The 19,602-nt window shown below is 52.5% G+C and overlaps 1 protein-coding gene across 2 annotated transcripts in view; it reads right to left on the bottom strand.

The window, feature by feature from the left end:
- The window catches only part of LOC142463890 (uncharacterized), a 108,890-nt gene extending 95,052 nt beyond the window's left edge, over positions 1–13,838 (bottom strand). For both annotated transcript variants that reach the window (XM_075566715.1, XM_075566718.1), the window contains exon 1: positions 13,728–13,838. The gene's annotated coding sequence lies outside the window, so the exon portion shown is untranslated. The remainder of the gene's footprint in view (positions 1–13,727) is intronic.
- Positions 13,839–19,602: the final 5,764 nt, after the last annotated feature.

Raw genomic sequence — 19,602 nt, 5'->3', positions numbered from 1 at the left:
CTGCAGGGTAATAGGAGAGTACTCCTAACCACCAACCCAGTGATATTGACTCCACCTAAGATTAGAGCGGCGATAACAGCGAAAAACATATCTCAAATCGCTTGTTTACCCTTTGGGGCCATGTGAGTGGGATATCCTAAGAATTTTCCAAGTTTCAACCTAACCAGGTGAAGTTAGAACCCTGAAGAACAATACTAACTAGTAGCATGATCCCATGTTGAAAGCTCACACTATATGCTGTTGGTGGCTATAGGTACTAATGGGCACCGCACTAAAGAATATTATCTAAAGTTTACAGGGCTTAATTAGCACCATAGCAGGTGCTGTAACAATATTAACCTATTCGAATGGGTAAAAAGACATCAATCTATTTGGGCCGAAAGCTGGCACTTCACAAGTTTTACAAGAAAAGGAGACATGTGAAATGCCAACCAGCAACTCGCCCCTTCTGGACAATAAAGATCTAGAATATCTTCAGGATCTCATATTCCTTCTAGAAGATAATGAGAGAGAACAAGGACAGGGGCCGTTCACTCCCCTGAAGCCTAAAAGTAAATTCACACCATCACTAAGCACCAATGCGAACATAGAAATGTTCCTAAAATTGGTCACCAAAGAGATATGGAACGAATACCCAAGAGAGGAGGCCAGGATATTATGAGCCCCTTAGAAAGGATAGCTCTGGGGGAACTGATAGATCTAAAGGGGGTCATTATTAAACCTTCAGATAAGGGAAGCAACACAGTTTTACTACAAGAAGAGAAATACTTACAAGAGAATCTTAGGCTCCTGAATGATCTCGCGTGTTATGAGGTCCTAACATGCGATCCATCAATAAAGTATTCAAAAACATTGCTATACATCTTAAAAAAAGGACTGAGTAAAAAGGTAATCTCAGAAAAATAATCCAATTATAAGATTGTAAAGAAGCCCAAAATAGCTACGTTTTATAGCATATCAAAGGTGCATAAGAATGCAAAGACCCCCCCCCAGGGTGACCCATAGTGTCTGGTATTGGATCTATCAGTGAAAAGGTTATCACCTATTTAGATGTGGTATTAAGGCCCTTTGTAACGGCCCTGCCCTCTTACACCAAAGACACGACTGATGTGCTAAAAAACAGAGAGCCTAGTAGTCTCACCAGGTGCGCACGGGGAAAAGTTTGCACACCCCTGATTTAGGAGATATTCAAAATATGAGTGCACTATATTACAATCACTTAGTGTTATGTGATCACATTATAAATCACCATCAGACTGAGGTCTATAACAACTTAATACTCCCATTGTTACACTGTGGGAATATGATGTTCATCATTAAATATAGTAATATACTGTACAATATTACAATCCCTGTGGTGGTTTATAATGTGACCCATAAGGCTAACATTATCAGACTGAGATTTGCAACAACCCAATACGCACCTCATTACCTTGTGAGTAATGTAATATTCATCAAGAAATATATTTCCCAATAGGAATAGCTCAGGTTATGGAGCTTCCTTCTTTTATTTATTTTATCCATTGTTTCTTGTCAGTGGCGGATTTCGAAATCCGACGCCCCTAGGCACTTATATGCCGATAGTGACGTCACATGGCGTCTCGTTGCTATGTGATGTGCAACATCATGATGTCATTTGACGCCGCCCTGGCAAAGCGACGCCGTGTGATGCCACATTGGCGTCATTTGATGCTGGGAATCGAAAGGAAGAGGAGGGCGGCAACAAGGAGACAGCACGAAGTCACCCAGCTCTTTCAGAGGAAGAAAAAATCATTTCTCACCAGACAAAGAGATCTCTCTAATTTTAATACTGCTAATCGATTTGCACCACTACAGAGTAACTTACCTTTTTAAGAGACACTAAAAATGCCCAATATGGAAAGAGAAAGAGAAAAAGAAAGAGAGAGAAAGAGAGAGAGTGTAACAGGGACTTATCACTGTTTGAGAGTAACTGCCTCTAAATCGTGCAGTGTGCTGGTTAATTGCACACAGGCAATCAACCAGACTCCACCTAGCCGATTAGGACTTTTAGAAAAGCCTGGTGTTAGAAACAGGAGAGGGAGTCCTTAGTAGAAAGTGAAAGTATTCCCTTAAAGAAATGCACTCCACCTTTTTGTTAATGGAACGCTATAAGGACTGGAAAGAGATGGAATACCATCTCCACTAATACAAACTTTATTCTATACAAAAGAAATGAGCATATATAGTGGGCTTGTTGTATGGTATGTTGCACTATGACCGTAAAGGATGATTCAAATGAATCCCTACCTATCATACAATGTCACAAATAGAAGGGATGGTGAACTCCTAATGTCAATAAATTCTTAGCGCCTATATTAATAAATAAAATTTGTGTGAGAAGAATCCCTATGAGGCTACCTGCTGTGTGAAATTGCTCAGGCAGATATACACTTCTATTGTGGGATAGGTTTTAAAGAACTGCAGTAATGACTCAAAAATGGTCTGCAGTTAGTGAAAAGAAATAATAATAATAATAATTGTGGCAGAAGGAGTAGTTACAAATGGCAGAACAGAGCTCCCACCATTGGGTCATGTTGTAGTTATTGACCCCTATCCTTGACCATTTGACTTTATATGTATAATCTAATCCTAATATTGCCTTCAGATAGATGTAGATAATAATTCACCTTAATTTGTAAGGTGTTTGTTATTGCTGCCTCCCATGTTAGGAAGGAGATATTTGATATATATGGAGAAGGAGTGGCTCAGTGAGTAAAGACACTGACTGGCACTGAGTTTGAAACCGTGGAGCCTGGTTCAATTCCCGGTGTTGGCTCCTTGTGACCTTGGGCAGTCACTTTATCTCCCTGTGCCTCAGGCACCAAAAACATAGATTGTAAGCTCCACGGGGCAGGGACCTCTGCCTGCAAAATGTCTCTGTAAAGCGCTATGTAAACTAGCAGCGCTATACAAGAACATGCTATTATTATTTGCCAATAGTTAATGTCTATGCAAACCACAGCAGCAACCAAAGTCGCTGTAGTTTAAAGACACAGTGTGGCATATACATTGTTGCGGATCATTCCATCACAACACACTCTAGTTTCCAGCTTGTGTTTTAGGGGCAGAAATGCTTACAAATGTAACCACCGCTTGTTAGTTACTATCTGTTGCAGCCTCAGCAAACAGCATAGTGTAGTATAGAATTCAGATGACTATTCTCACTGATTTCTAGTGGATGCTTTGTCAGCCCACATCTTAGGGTTCGTGCTTGCTGAGGCGGGTGCTTTCCCTGGCCTTAGACCGCGCGCCGTCCGGGGGCGTGTCGGCCGGCGGGCGGGCCAGTGACGTCAGTGAGCTGGTTCGCCCTCATTGGGCAAACCGCTCACGTGACCGGCCCCGCGCTCCGGCGAGAGCTGAAATTTAAAATTCTGCTAAGACCTACGCTTCCGCACGCTTGCAGAAGCGTAGGCGAGCCCCTACTAAAGCCGCTCTCGTTGCGGCTGTAGGGGCTCACAGGTAAGTACAAGCGCGCCTCAGCACGGGTCAGGAGCTCCCCTCCTCTCTTTCTGCAGCCCGAGGCCTTAGGCTGAGTCCATAGAGACTGCAGCCGTGCGGAGGCGCACTGAGGCTGAGGGAAAGCGGGTGCTTTCCCTGGCCTTAGTTCGCGCGCCGTCCGGGGGCGTGTTGGGGGGGTGGGCCAGTGACGTCACAGAGCTGGTTCGTCCTCATTGGGCAAACCGCTCACGTGACCGGCCCTGCGCTCCCGTGAGCGCGAAAAAAACTTGAAATTTAATAAGACCTACGCCTCCGCACGCCTGCGGAGATGATCTATGCAGCACAACGTTGCTCCCACCAGCTTGTGGAGTGTATAGTTCCACGTCCTCCTGTGATGATAAAATATCCCCTCGCTGCGTTCTCAGCAGCAGCAGCTGGTAAACAAGGCTGCCGCACAACAATGGCGGCGCCACGAGGAGCAGAGGGAAGAGGTAGCTGTGGAACTGCAAAACTTCCTGGTAGTAGTGAGGCAGCCTTGTTTACCAGCTGCTGCTGCTGAGAACGCAGCGAGGGGATATTTTATCATCACAGGAGGACGTGGAACTATACACTCCACAAGCTGGTGGGAGCAACGTTGTGCTGCATAGATCATCTCTGCACTAGAGTATTCTGTGGACTGTTCTCCCACACTGACCATTGACTTTTATACCCACTATTCCTGGCCACCTGTCTGTCCATCCATCTGCGCTGACCCGCTGCTGTCACAGATTGTCTCAAATGATTGTGTTTTTACCCACCATGTGAGTATAGCTCTAGGTGACTACCTATGCTTAAATAAAGATTTCCTCAATTTTCACAGTATTGTGCTATGGAGCTGGCACTTCTTTGTCTTGGTTTTTTGAAGATATCTGTGATCTGGCGAGATCATATCAAGAAGCTTTGCCTCCCCATACAGACTGGTTCCTGATCTGGACTTTTCATCTACGAACTTTACGTGTTTGGTTTTATTACACTTATTATATTTTAATATATATGTGGGTGTTGCACGATTTATCTTGATTATTCAATATTCATTTATTAACTATACATGCACATATTTTTATCAACACCTGGCTTAATTTCACACTTTAGCGCTACTCTTTGTTTGTGATATATATATATATATATATATATATATATATATATCAGTGGTCGACAAATCACCAAAAAATCTACTCGCCGAACACAAAAATCTACTCGCCACCTAGTACCAAACGTGTGCTGCTTGGGTCAATAGGAGATCGCCACGATGTTAAATCCACTCGCCCGGGACGTGCAAATGTAGGGGGGAAGGGGACAGGAACCTCTGCTCATCTAATAATCAAATATAATGAGTGAGTGAGTAATGGTGCTGTGCTGAGAATTGTCATAACAATACACAGGAGAAAAAGAACTCAGCTAATAGCACTCTATAACTCTAAAGTAAATGGTAATAGTGATGATTAGTGACAAGAATTAAAATAACTTTATTGGTATATATCTTAAAATAAGGGGATGTACATACATGAAGATAAGAATGACCGTGTATCCCAGTCAGGAGCCTGTTATAACCTGGGTATAGTGGAGCAGCTGTATAGTTAGAAAGCTTAACACACAAGCCTATATCACCATATAAAATGTATATGGGATGGTGTATTAACGCTTAGTAATCCCTCCTTATTCTTGTATTGGAGGACTATTGTCAAGGTTGAAGGGGTATTTTCCCTCCTCCTAACTGCAGCTGAATTAGTTAAATAATTTATCAATTTGCTGCAGAACAAATGTGTGTGCTACCTCCTAGTATAATCCTCACTGTTTCGAGGTAATTACACTTCAGTAGGTAAGCTAAAATACACCCTTGGCTATATTAGGCTCAACACTTTAAAAATCCTAGATAAGTATCAGGATATTGAATCAGTAATGCTTCAGAACCACATACCGTTTATATGATAGAGTAGTGGTTACAAATGCATCCGATCAATATATTAGTTGCGGGCTCTATGTGTTGTCCTGCTTGGTCGAGCTCCTCTCACTGGATTGGGCACAATTCTATGTGGTGTTCAGAAATACTAACCACAATCGCAAACGTTAACTCATACAAATGTATATTTGGAAGTGAGATAGTATGCAGAGCTCAATGCGACAAGAGCCACTGCGTGCTGATCAGCCTCCGCCGACGACCGTTTCGCGCATGCGCGCTTACTCAAGGGTGATAGGCTAGGGGGCGTGTGCTCTCCCTGCTCTCCTTATATACACCTATTCATGTCTGGATTGGAGTTCCTAATTAACCCCATAGGTGCCGTGGCGTGAGTAATTATCTCTGTGTTTGTCCATGGATATATAATAATGAATTATACTTAGCCATCTGTGCTTGGAAAATATACGTCTTCCAATACTGATCTGTTAGATGATATGTTGCAGATTACATGCAATGTGAGGAAAAGATCCTCACATCTGATTCAGGTCTGTGTATGAAGAAAACACTGGAAATCATAGAATCTAAGGGTGTTATATATACAATTATACAGGGTATATCCTGGGTTGGGAGATGATATCCCCATAAGGATAAAGTCCACAATATCCGGATAAGTTGATTCATGAATGTTAACTATGGCTTTTCTATATAGTATTGATGTTGATATCCAGTAAGTAGGTATCATAATTGTATATTTGTATACATGTATATCTATTTTTATTATTTGTATACATGTATTTGGGATATGTTATCCTAATATAACTTTCCTCCTGTAATAATGCTACATACAGTAGATGCTTACAATGATAGCAAGTAGCCATATCTCTCCATCCTGTTAATTTAAGTATATGTTATACACCAGAGCATATGATGGTATATACTCTATATGTCCATATTAATACTGCTGTCCCTTACAGGTATCAGTTCAAATAAAGGGTGTAAATACAAAACCCTCATTGATTCCATGTGGTGTTATTGTCTCCAAATTATAGATCCATCTCGACTCTCGTTTGAGAAGAATTTGGTCCCAATTGCCCCCTCTTGATCCCAAAGTGGGGTGATCTATACCCATAAAGCTCAGCACTGTGTGGTCCTCATTATATCTCTGTACATGTCGAGCGACCGGAGTTTCCAAATTGTTCCTGATGGATCCAACATGTTCCAGGACCCTTCTGTGAAATTGTCGCTTGGTTTTTCCAATGTACTTTTTTGAACAAGTACATTCAATCTGGTACACTACTCCTAATGTTTGACAATTAATAAAACTTCTAATAGAATATGTCTTGGTGTCATTCCAATTATTAAAAGTTTTAGTGATTTTTATATGGTCACATGCTCGACATTGGCCACATTTGAAACAACCTGGAGGTCTTGCTGGTAACCAGGTGGGATCAATTTGTCTTTCAAAGTGGCTCTGGGTAAGTATGTCCCGTAGGTTCTTGGGACGTCTACTGGTGAGTGTCGGGTGGATTTAAAAACATTTTGGAGATCATGGTCTGCAGTTAGAATATGCCAGTGTTTCCTAAATATTGATTGTATAGGCCGCCATTGGTTATTATATGTGCCCATACATCGGATTACCGTTTGATTTTCTTGATTTTGGCATTTGTCCTGGAGTAGGAGATGCCTTGACGTAGACTTTACACTTTTATAGGCTGGTCTAATCACTTTGTTGCTATAGCCTCGTTCTAAGAACCTCAGCTTACCTACTGAAGTATAATTACCTCGAAACAGTGAGGATTATACTAGGAGGTAGCACACACATTTTTTCTGCAGCAAATCGGCCTAACAGAAATACAAAACAAATATATGATCACCTGCGCTTCATCCATGTAAGGAGCATGCAGCTAGGCGAACAAATTGGCCATACAAATGTGAAACAGAAAGTGTAGGGACCTGCCTATGAGACTTACCTTGGCGTTTGGTGACAGGCTTGGGCATTATTTGATCAAAGGATGTAACTAAAAGTCTCCTTTATCTCATAGATTTGCACATCATGTATATATATTTATTTCACATATATAGTTAACCCATTAGGCAGAAGCGCAGGGACTCACTTTCAAGTTTCACATTTGTATGGCCAATTTTTTCGCCTAGCTGCATGCTCCTTACATGGAGGAAGCGCAGGTGATCATATATTTGTTTTGTATTTCTGTTAGGCCGATTTAAATTTTTAGCTGCACGCTCCTATGGGGGCCCCACTATTAGGCCTCGGGCAGGGTCAGCGCTTATGCGCTGACCCGTGCTGAGGCGCGCTGCTGCTCGACACTGAGCCCCTGCAGCCGCAATGAGAGCTGCTGTCGGCTTCAGCTCCTTTTCATGATCCAGACCACACTTGCTGCTTCATGATTCCTGAGATCCTATATGGTCTATCTACATGCCTGTTACCTCATGACATTTGTGAGAAGTATTATCCCTCTCTTGCACACAATTATTTATTAAACACTATTCTATTGTAAACACTACACTATTTTCTCTTTTTTCCCTGGTCTTTTATATTCGTTTTGCTGAGGAAGAGAAGATCCATTGATCCCGTATATATGAAAACGCCTGATATTTTACAGTAACATGTGAGTTTACTACCATTACTGAAGCCAACACACCACAATTTATTCACAGAACTGCACCATTGTTGTGTTTGTGTGTTTTCCACGTGTGAGAGTGTTTGCGCTCGAAAGATCCGATTATGCCCCACTACGCGGCAACAGCTAAGTGCCTTGGGGCGGCAGATTTGCAAATCCGACGCTACTTCTCTCTCTATACGCTCTAGCTGGGTTGATCTCATTAACTCCTTTGGATTACACCTGCAATACAGCCCAATATCTCAGAGTGTCTATTGTCTACCTGGATGGCCCTTCGTTGCATCAAGTTTAATATGGCCAAGATTGAGCTACCAATACCCCCTTATCCTTTTCAGTCATTTATACCACTATCCACCCGATCTCACAAGTATACTTTATAGGTGTTACATTAGACTCCTCTCCTAAACCCCTCATAGAAAAGTGGTTACTAGATTTTTCTGAAGACAGTAAAACTGTCTTCAGAACTGGTTACAGAGCGCTGGCCACACCCCCGGCGATTCAGCCAATGAGGGCGAACCTGCTGAGTGATATCATGGCCGCTCTCCTTCCCCCCCCCCGCCTCTCCCCCTGCAGCTGTGAACAGACCGGAGATCACAGCTGCACACGCCGCCAGCGTGGCAGGCGCACATGCAGCGCCGACACCGGGCCCGTAGCCTTACAGTCCATACAATACGCTGCTGCTCAAATCCTTTGGTCTTCTAGACACGTATCGGCTTCTGACCTCTTGCAATTTCTCTACTGAAGGTGCATGGTCTGAAGAAAGGACTTGTCTGTCCTGAAACGTTACACTATGTATATACCTGCTCAGATGCTTTTATACAGAATAAGTTCATTCAACTTACCTAAAGGCTCCTGTGAGCTTCCTCTACTACTTGAATTTCTTCAATTTCTCTACTGGCTTCCGCTATATAAACTACAAAATTCTTATCCCGTCCTTTGAGACTCTACACTATTCTGCACCTCCATATCTCAACTCAGATCTTGTAACACCCGTCCTCGCCTCTTAAACTCAACATCAGGATGTCTCATCTCTGCACCATTTACCTCTACAGCCCTCTCCGATTTTACAACCCTTCCTGTAATCCCTCCCTACCCATGGAACTCTTTCACGCAATATTCAAACACCTTCAGTTCCTGTTTCCAAAGCCTAGCTACAAATTCAACTAAAGTCTCATTAAGTGATCTACACTAGATTTCTTACTCAAGATGCACTTGGCCATCTTGAATAATGCACTGTTACTCCTACGGTGTCAGTAGGCCTCCCAATATACCATTAGTTTTAACATGTTCTGGATTATATTGTCATTTACTTGCTGTTCTGATCCCCACAGTTTGTATGTTACAGGCATACCCCGCATTAACGTACGCAATGGGACCGGAGCATGTATGTAAAGCGAAAATGTACTTAAAGTGAAGCACTACCTTTTTCCCACTTATCGATGCATGTACTGTACGGCAATCATCATATACGTGCATAACTGATGTAAATAATGTATTTGTAACAGGCACTGTAGTCTCCCCGCTTGTGCACAGCTTCGGTACAGGTAGGGAGCCGGTATTGCTGTTCAGGACGTGCAGACAGGAGCATGCGCGGGCTGCCGTTTGCCTATTGCGCGACATGTACTTACTCGCAAGTGTACTTAAAGTGAGTGTCCTTAAACCGGGGTATGCCTGTTTTTGCCCTGTATTGCAATATTGCACAGACACAGATACCTTAGTAGCCAACGCCATTCATTACATGTAACAGTTGTATTATTCAAGATCAGATGTAAAAGAAAATAACAATTTCTGTGGTATAGGAACATACTTAGGCAAGTTGCATACATCACCAGTGATTGCAAAAGAGATAAATAACTGAGCTCAGTGTGACTCGAAAATATTTTCCAAGTCACAGCCTAGTGCCACAAAAAATAACTATTAAAATTTGGAGTAGAATATAATGGTGTATTAGGCGGAGTCCCCGCTGGCGCAGAGCTCGCTTGGCGCGCTTACCTTCTTCAATGTGGATCAGCACATCCCCTCTCCCGCTGTGCTAACGCGCTCATGCGCGCGCACACACGCTCTCCCAAGCGTTCTGCTTGGGGAGACAAGGGAGAGATACTTCTGTGCTGAGAGCAGGGTCACATGACCCTGCTCTGACAAATGGGAAGAGAGGGGGCGTGTTCTACTCTGCTGTCACACACACACTGACACTGAATTCAGCAGAGAGAAGTGGAATGGAGGGGGGGCAAACGGACAGAGGGGGGGGGGCAAACGGAAAGGGGGGGGCAAACAGAAAGGGGGGGGGCAAACGGAAAGAGAGGGGGGGCAAACGGACAGGGGGGGGGCAAACGGACAGAGGGGGGGGGGGCAAACGGACAGAGGGGGGGGGGGCAAACGGACAGGGGGGGCAAACGGACAGGGGGTGGGGGCAAACGGACAGGGGGGGCAAACGGACAGGGGGGGCAAACAGACAGGGGGGGGGCAAACGGACAGGGGGGGGGGGGGCAAACGGACAGGGGGGGCAAACGGACAGAGGGGGGGCAAACGGACAGAGGGGGGGCAAACGGACAGAGGGGGGCAAACGGACAGAGGGGGGCAAACGGACAGAGGGGGGCAAACGGACAGAGGGGGGCAAACGGACAGAGGGGGGCAAACGGACAGAGGGGGGCAAACGGACAGAGGGGGGCAAACGGACAGAGGGGGGCAAACGGGCAGAGAGGGGGCAAACGGACAGAGGTGGGGGCAAACGGACAGAGGGGGGGCAAACGGACAGAGGGGGGCAAACGGACAGAGGGGGCAAACGGGCAGAGAGGGGGCAAACGGACAGAGGTGGGGGCAAACGGACAGAGGGGGGGCAAACGGACAGGTGGGGGCAAACGGACAGAGGGGGGGGCAAACGGACAGAGGGGGGGCAAACGGACAGAGGGGGGAGGCAAACGGAAAGAGGGGGGGCAAACAGGCAAACGGAGTGCTGCTGTGGTGGGGGGCAAACGGAGTGGTGTGATGGGGGAGAAGGGAGGGAGAGAGAGAGAGGGGGGAGAGAGAGAGAGGGGGGAGAGAGAGAGAGGGGGGAGAAGAGAGATGGGGGGAGAAGAGAGAGAGGGGGGGCAGAAGAGAGAGGGGGGGGAGAAGAGAGAGGGGGGAGAAGGGAGAGGGGGGGGAGAAGGGAGAGAGGGGGGAGAAGGGAGAGAGGGGGGGAGAAGAGAGAGGGGGGGAGAAGGGAGAGAGGGGGAGAAGGGAGAGAGGGGGGAGAGAAAGCAAGGGGGGAGAGCGCAGGTGGGCGGGGGAGAGCGCAGGTGGGGCGGGGGAGAGAACGTGGGGGGGGGCGGGGGAGAGAGAGCAATGGGGGGAGAGAGAGAGCAATTGGGGGCGAGAGAGAGCAATGGGGGGAGGAGTCAGAGAGAGCAATGGGGGGAGGGAGGGAGAGCAATCGGGGGGAGGGAGAGAGAGAGCAATGGGGGGGAGGGAGAGTCAATGGGGGGAGATGGAGAGAGAGAGCAATGGGGGGAGAGAGAGAGCAATGGGGGGAGAGAGAGAGCAATGGGGGGAGAGAGAGAGCAATGGGGGGAGAGAGAGCGAGCAATGGGGAGAGAGAGAGAGAGAGCAATGGGGAGAGAGAGAGAGAGAGCGCAATGAGGAGAGAGAGAGAGAGAGCACAATGGGGGAGAGAGAAAGAGCGAGCAATGGGGGGAGAGAGAGAGAGCGAGCAATGTGGGGGAGAGAGAGGGAGAGCGAGAAATGGGGGGAGAGAGAGAGCGAGAGAACAATGGGGAGAGAGAGCGAGAGAGCAATGGGGAGAGAGAGCGAGAGAGCAATGGGGAGAGAGAGCGAGAGAGCAATGGGGAGAGAGAGAGCGAGAGAGCAATGGGGAGAGAGAGAGCGCGCAATGGGTAGAGAGAGAGCGCGCAATGGGTAGAGAGAGAGCGCGCAATGGGTAGAGAGAGCGTGCAATGGGTAGATAGAGAGAGAGAGAGCACAATGGGGGAGAGAAAGAGAGAGAGCAATGGGGGGTGAGAAAGAGCAATGGGGGGGAGGAGACAGAGAGAGCAATGGGGGGAGGGAGAGCAATGGGGGGGAGGGAGAGAGAGCAATGGGGGGGGTGAGAGAGAAAGAGCAATGGGGGGAGGGAGAGAGAGAGCAATGGGGGGAGGGAGAGAGAGAGCAATGGGGGGGATGGAGAGAGAGAGCGCAATGGGGGAGAGAGAGAGAGCGAGCAATGGGGGGAGAGAGAGAGAGCAATGGGGGAGAGAGAGGGAGAGCAATGGGGAGAGAGAGAGAGAGCACAATGGGGAGAGAGAGAGCGAGCACAATGGGGGAGAGAGAGAGCAATGGGGGGAGAGAGAGAGCAATGGGGGGAGAGAGAGGGAGAGCAATGGGGAGAGAGAGAGCGAGAGAGCAATGGAGAGAGAGAGAGCGAGAGAGCAATGGGGAGAGAGAGAGCGAGAGAGCAATGGGGAGAGAGAGAGAGCAATGGGGAGAGAGCGAGAGCGCAATGGGGAGAGAGAGAGAGAGCGAGAGCGCAATGGGGAGAGAGAGAGAGCGAGCAATGGAGAGAGAGAGAGAGAGCGAGCAATGGAGAGAGAGAGAGCAATGGAGAGAGAGAGAGAGAGAGAGAGAAAGAGCGAGCAATGGAGAGAGAGAGAGCAATGGAGAGAGAGAGCGAGCAATGGAGAGAGAGAGAGAGAGAGAGCGAGAGAGAGAGACCAATGGAGAGAGAGCAATGGAGAGAGAGAGCAATGGAGAGAGAGAGAGAGCAATGGAGAGAGAGAGAGAGAGAGAGCAATGGAGAGAGAGCAATGGAGAGAGAGAGAGAGAGAGAGAGAGCGAGAGAGCGAGCAATGGAGAGAGAGAGAGAGAGCGAGAGAGAGAGAGAGACCAATGGAGAGAGAGCGAGAGAGAGAGCAATGGAGAGAGAGAGAGCGAGCAATGGAGAGAGAGAGAGAGAAAGAGAGAGCGAGCGATGGCGAGAGAGAGAGCGAGCAATGGAGAGAGAGAGAGCGTAACAGCGTAAACGTCACGGCGCCATGACGTCGGCGCCGTGACGTTGACGTCAGTGCGTCGCGGGCTATTGGCCCAGCGACGTCACTGCCCCGCCTCCCGATTGCGCCCGCTGGCTCGCCTGCATGTGCATGAAATCGCACAGCTTCAGCAGGCGAGCCTCAGCGTCAGCGCTGTTCAGCACTGCTCCCCCCCTCTATGGTCGCAGCCCTAGGCTCACGCTCAGCACTGAGCCCCTGCAGCCGCAATGAAAGCGGCTTTAGCAGGGGCTCGCGCACGCTTCCGCAAGCGTGCGGAAGCGTGTGTCTTAGGAAAATTTTAGATTTGGCGCTCGCCGGAGCGCAGGGCCGGTCACGTGAGCGGTTCGCCCAATGAGGGCGAACCAGCTCTGTGACGTCACTGGACCGCCCCCCGACACGCCCCCGGATGGCCCGCTAACCAAGGCCAGAGAAAGCACCCGCTTTCCCGCAGCCTCAGCGCGCCTCCGCACGGGAGAAGGCACCCTGGACGCAGCCTTAGTCTTGTATATGACCCAAGAAAACTAAAGTTCAATCCTCCTAGTATTTGTCTAACAACCTAGAGAATATATTTGTAATACACAACAGGCTTGGGTTCCCAATCCTGTATATTAAATTAAAATATTCAGTAGTTAATCAAACATCCCTAAAGATCTATTTAAATATTAAAATCAGGGAAAGATTCCTGTGACTCACAATTTATGGACCCCCCTGAAACTGCAGTTCTCTGTGGATGCAGCTGGGACCTGCAGTTCTCTGTGGATGCAGCTGGTACCTGCAGTTCTCTGTGGATGCAGCTGGGACCTGCAGTTCTCTGTGGATGCAGCTGGGACCTGCAGTTCTCTGTGGATGCAGCTGGGACCTGCAGTTCTCTGTGGATGCAGCTGGGACCTGCAGTTCTCTGTGGATGCAGCTGGGACCTGCAGTTCTCTGTGGATGCAGCTGGGACCTGCAGTTCTCTGTGGATGCAGCTGGGACCTGCAGTTCTCTGTGGATGCAGCTGGGACCTGCAGTTCTCTGTGGATGCAGCTGGGACCTGCTGTTCTCTGTGGATGCAGCTGGGACCTGCAGTTCTCTGTGGACGCAGCTGGGACCTGCAGTTCTCTGTGGACGCAGCTGGGACCTGCAGTTCTCTGTGGACGCAGCTGGGACCTGCAGTTCTCTGTGGATGCAGCTGGGACCTGCAGTTCTCTGTGGACGCAGCTGGACCTGCAGTTCTCTGTTGATGCAGCTGGGACCTGCAGTTCTCTGTGGATGCAGCTGGACCTGCCGTTCTCTGTGGATGCAGCTGGGACCTGCAGTTCTCTGTGGATGCAGCTGGACCTGCAGTTCTCTGTGGATGCAGCTGGGACCTGCAGTTCTCTGTGGATGCAGCTGGGACCTACAGTTCTCTGTGGATGCAGCTGGGACCTGCAGTTCTCTGTGGATGCAGCTGGGACCTACAGTTCTCTGTGGATGCAGCTGGGACCTGCAGTTCTCCGTGGATGCAGCTGAGACCTGCAGTTCTCTGTGGATGCAGCTGGGACCTGCAGTTCTCCGTGGATGCAGCTGGGACCTGCAGTTCTCTGTGGATGCAGCTGGGACCTGCAGTTCTCCGTGGATGCAGCTGGGACCTGCAGTTCTCTGTGGATGCAGCTGGACCTGCAGTTCTCTGTGGATGCAGCTGGGACCTGCAGTTCACTGTGGATGCAGCTGGGACCTGCAGTTCTGTGGATGCAGCTGGGACCTGCAGTTCTCTGTGGATGCAGCTGGACCTGCAGTTCTCTGTGGATGCAGCTGGGACCTGCAGTTCTCTGTGGATGCAGCTGGGACCTGCAGTTCTCTGTGGATGCAGCTGGGACCTGCAGTTCTCTGTGGATGCAGCTGGACCTGCAGTTTTCTGTGGATGCAGCTGGGACCTGCAGTTCTCTGTGGATGCAGCTGGGACCTGCAGTTCTCTGTGGATGCAGCTGGGACCTGCAGTTCTCTGTGGATGCAGCTGGGACCTGCAGTTCTCTGTGGATGCAGCTGGGACCTGCAGTTCTCTGTGGATGCAGCTGGGACCTGCAGTTCTCTGTGGATGCAGCTGGGACCTGCAGTTCTCTGTGGATGCAGCTGGGACCTGCAGTTCTCTGTGGATGCAGCTGGGACCTGCAGTTCTCTGTGGATGCAGCTGGACCTGCAGTTCTCTGTGGATGCAGCTGGGACCTGCAGTTCTCTGTGGATGCAGCTGGACCTGCAGTTCTCTGTGGATGCAGCTGGGACCTGCAGTTCTCTGTGGATGCAGCTGGGACCTGCAGTTCTCTGTGGATGCAGCTGGGACCTGCAGTTCTCTGTGGATGCAGCTGGGACCTGCAGTTCTCTGTGGATGCAGCTGGGACCTGCAGTTCTCTGTGGATGCAGCTGGACCTGCAGTTCTCTGTGGATGCAGCTGGACCTGCAGATCTCTGTGGATGCAGGCTGGGTAGCACCTGGGACTGGGGTGCAAGTCTGGATGCTGGGTAGATGTTCAGATGTTTTCTGAGCTGTAACTTAACCTTCTACTGGGTAGGACAGAGAGACTTAAACACATAACAGAATCTAAAGTATAGGGAAATCCTAATTGGGATTGGTACCAACAATATGCCAAGCACACTGAGACATGAAAGCCGTCTGTACTATCAGTAATCTCCTACCGGGCAAGGCCAGTGCATAGATACTCTAGGTTGAAATCTTGCTAAATACACATTCTCCTTTCTTTCTACACCCTACCTTGCCACAGCAAGTGGCTAAAACAACATTGACAGCGTGACATTGGCTACATCAGTCAGAGAGGTATTTCTCATTTCTGCCGGGATTGTGTATGTGCAGAACTCATTTCCTCCCATCGCTCCCATGTAGCAACATCCAGGTCAAACCATTATGTGCTACTGCTCATGCTCAGGCATAGAGGATCATGGGAGTTGTAGTTTTTATATAGACTTCAATACAAACGAGTGAGCCATACAGTACATTTCACACAGAGCCCCTCGTTCCCCACACAGAGCCCCCCGCCCCCAAAAAGAGCCCCCCCACACAGAGCGCCCAACACAGAGCCCCCTGCTCCCCACACAGGGCCCCCTGCTCCCCACCTAGAGCCCCCTGCTCCCCACAGAGAACCCCCTGCTCCCCACACTGTGCCCCTTACTCCCCACACAGAGCTCCCCACTCCCCACACAGAGCTCCCCACTCCCCACACAGTGCCCCCTGCTCCCCACACAGAGCTCCCCACTCCCCACACAGAGCTCCCCGCCCCCAACACAGTGTCCCCTGCTCCCAACACAGTGCCCCCTGCTCCCAACACAGAGCCCCCTGCTCCCCACACAGTGCCCCCTGCTCCCCACACAGAGCCACCTGCTCCCCACACAGTGCCCCCTGCTCCCCACACAGAGCCCCCTGCTCCCCACACAGAGCCCCCTGCTCCCCAAACAGTGCCCCCTGCTCCCCACACAGAGCCCCCTGCTCCCCACACAGTGCCCCCTGCTCCCCACACAGGCCCCCTGCTCCCCACACAGAGCCCCCTGCTCCCAACACAGTGCCCCCTGCTCCCAACACAGTGCCCCCTGCTCCCCACACAGTGCCCCCTGCTCCCCACACAGTGCCCCCTGCTCCCCACACAGGCCCCCTGCTCCCCACACAGGCCCCCTGCTCCCCACACAGTGCCCCCTGCTCCCCACACAGTGCCCCCTGCTCCCCACACAGAGCCCCCTGCTCCCCACACAGTGCCCCCTGCTCCCAACACAGAGCCCCCTGCTCCCAACACAGTGCCCCCTGCTCCCAACACAGAGCCCCCTGCTCCCAACACAGAGCCCCCTGCTCCCCACACAGAGCCCCCTGCTCCCAACACAGAGCCCCCTGCTCCCCACACAGTGCCCCCTGCTCCCCACACAGTGCCCCCTGCTCCCCACACAGTGCCCCCTGCTCCCCACACAGTGCCCCCTGCTCCCCACACAGTGCCCCCTGCTCCCCACACAGTGCCCCCTGCTCCCCACACAGAGCCCCCTGCTCCCCACACAGGCCCCCTGCTCCCAACACAGTGCCCCCTGCTCCCCACACAGTGCCCCCTGCTCCCCACACAGAGCCCCCTGCTCCCCACACAGTGCCCCCTGCTCCCCACACAGGCCCCCTGCTCCCCACACAGTGCCCCCTGCTCCCCACACAGGCCCCCTGCTCCCCACACAGTGCCCCCTGCTCCCCACACAGTGCCCCCTGCTCCCCACACAGTGCCCCCTGCTCCCCACACAGTGCCCCCTGCTCCCCACACAGTGCCCCCTGCTCCCCACACAGAGCCCCCTGCTCCCAACACAGTGCCCCCTGCTCCCCACACAGGCACCCTGCTCCCCACACAGTGCCCCCTGCTCCCCACACAGAGCCCCCTGCTCCCCACACAGTGCCCCCTGCTCCCCACACAGTGCCCCCTGCTCCCCACACAGTGCCCCCTGCTCCCCACACAGTGCCCCCTGCTCCCCACACAGTGCCCCCTGCTCCCCACACAGTGCCCCCTGCTCCCCACACAGGCCCCCTGCTCCCCACACAGTGCCCCCTGCTCCCCACACAGGCCCCCTGCTCCCCACACAGTGCCCCCTGCTCCCCACACATTGCCCCCTGCTCCCCACACAGTGCCCCCTGCTCCCCACACAGAGCCCCCTGCTCCCCACACAGTGCCCCCTGCTCCCCACACAGGCCCCCTGCTCCCCACACAGTGCCCCCTGCTCCCCACACAGTGCCCCCTGCTCCCCACACAGGCCCCCTGCTCCCCACACAGAGCCCCCTGCTCCCCACACAGTGCCCCCTGCTCCCCACACAGGCCCCCTGCTCCCCACACAGTGCCCCCTGCTCCCCACACAGGCCCCCTGCTCCCCACACAGTGCCCCCTGCTCCCCACACAGTGCCCCCTGCTCCCCACACAGTGCCCCCTGCTCCCCACACAGTGCCCCCTGCTCCCCACACAGTGCCCCCTGCTCCCCACACAGGCCCCCTGCTCCCCACACAGGCCCCCTGCTCCCCACACAGTGCCCCCTGCTCCCCACACAGGCCCTCTGCTCCCCACACAGTGCCCCCTGCTCCCCACACAGAGCCCCCTGCTCCCCACACAGTGTCCCCTGCTCCCCACACAGTGCCCCCTGCTCCCTACACAGGCCCCCTGCTCCCAACACAGTGCCCCCTGCTCCCCACACAGTGCCCCCTGCTCCCTACACAGAGCCCCCTGCTCCTCACACAGTGCCCCCTGCTCCCCACACAGAGCCCCCTGCTCCCCACACAGGCCCCCTGCTCCCAACACAGAGCTCCCCGCCCCCCACACAGGCCCCCTGCTCCCCACACAGAGCCCCCTGCTCCCCACACAGGGCCCCCTGCTCCCCACACAGTGCCCCCTGCTCCCCACACAGTGCCCCCTGCTCCCCACACAGTGCCCCCTGCTCCCCACACAGGCCCCCTGCTCCCCACACAGGCCCCCTGCTCCCAACACAGTGCCCCCTGCTCCCCACACAGTGCCCCCTGCTCCCCACACAGGCCCCCTGCTCCCCACACAGGCCCCCTGCTCCCCACACAGTGCCCCCTGCTCCCCACACAGTGCCCCCTGCTCCCCACACAGTGCCCCCTGCTCCCCACACAGCCCCCTGCTCCCCACACAGGCCCCCTGCTCCCCACACAGTGTGCCCTGCTCCCCACACAGGCCCCCTGCTCCCCACACAGGCCCCCTGCTCCCAACACAGTGCCCCCTGCTCCCCACACAGTGCCCCCTGCTCCCTACACAGAGCCCCCTGCTCCTCACACAGTGCCCCCTGCTCCCCACACAGAGCCCCCTGCTCCCCACACAGTGCCCCCTGCTCCCCACACAGAGCCCCCTGCTCCCCACACAGTGCCCCCTGCTCCCCACACAGGCCCCCTGCTCCCCACACAGGCCCCCTGCTCCCAACACAGAGCTCCCCGCCCCCCACACAGGCCCCCTGCTCCCCACACAGAGCCCCCTGCTCCCCACACAGGGCCCCCTGCTCCCCACACAGGCCCCCTGCTCCCCACACAGAGCCCCCCGCTCCCAACACAGAGCTCCCCGCCCCCCACACAGGCCCCCTACTCCCCACACAGTGCCCCCTACTCCCCACCTAGAGCCCCTACTCCCCACACAGAGCCCCCTGCTCCCCACATAGGGCCCTTTACTCCCCACACAGAGCCCCCTGCTCCCCACACAGTGCCCCATCCCCCCCACACAGTGCCCCCTGCTCCCAACACAGTGCCCCCTGCTCCCCGCCCCCAACACAGTGCCCCCTGCTCCCCACACAGTGCCCCCTGCTCCCCACACAGAGCCCCCTGCTCCCCACACAGGCCCCCTGCTCCCCACACAGAGCCCCCTGCTCCCCACACAGGCCCCCTGCTCCCCACACAGAGCCCCCTGCTAGCCACACAGTGCCCCCTGCTCCCCACACAGGCCCCCCGCTCCCCACACAGAGCCCCCTGCTCCCAACACAGTGCCCCCTGCTCCCCACACAGAGCCCCCTGCTCCCCACACAGTGCCCCCTGCTCCCCACACAGTGCCCCCTGCTCCCCACACAGGCCCCCTGCTCCCCACACAGTG

This window comes from Ascaphus truei, chromosome 12 (genome assembly GCF_040206685.1).
Source record: "Ascaphus truei isolate aAscTru1 chromosome 12, aAscTru1.hap1, whole genome shotgun sequence".
NCBI classification, from domain to species: domain Eukaryota; kingdom Metazoa; phylum Chordata; class Amphibia; order Anura; family Ascaphidae; genus Ascaphus; species Ascaphus truei.
The sequence above is the reverse complement of the archived record's forward strand: the minus strand, read 5'-3'. Positions and strand labels throughout refer to the sequence as shown.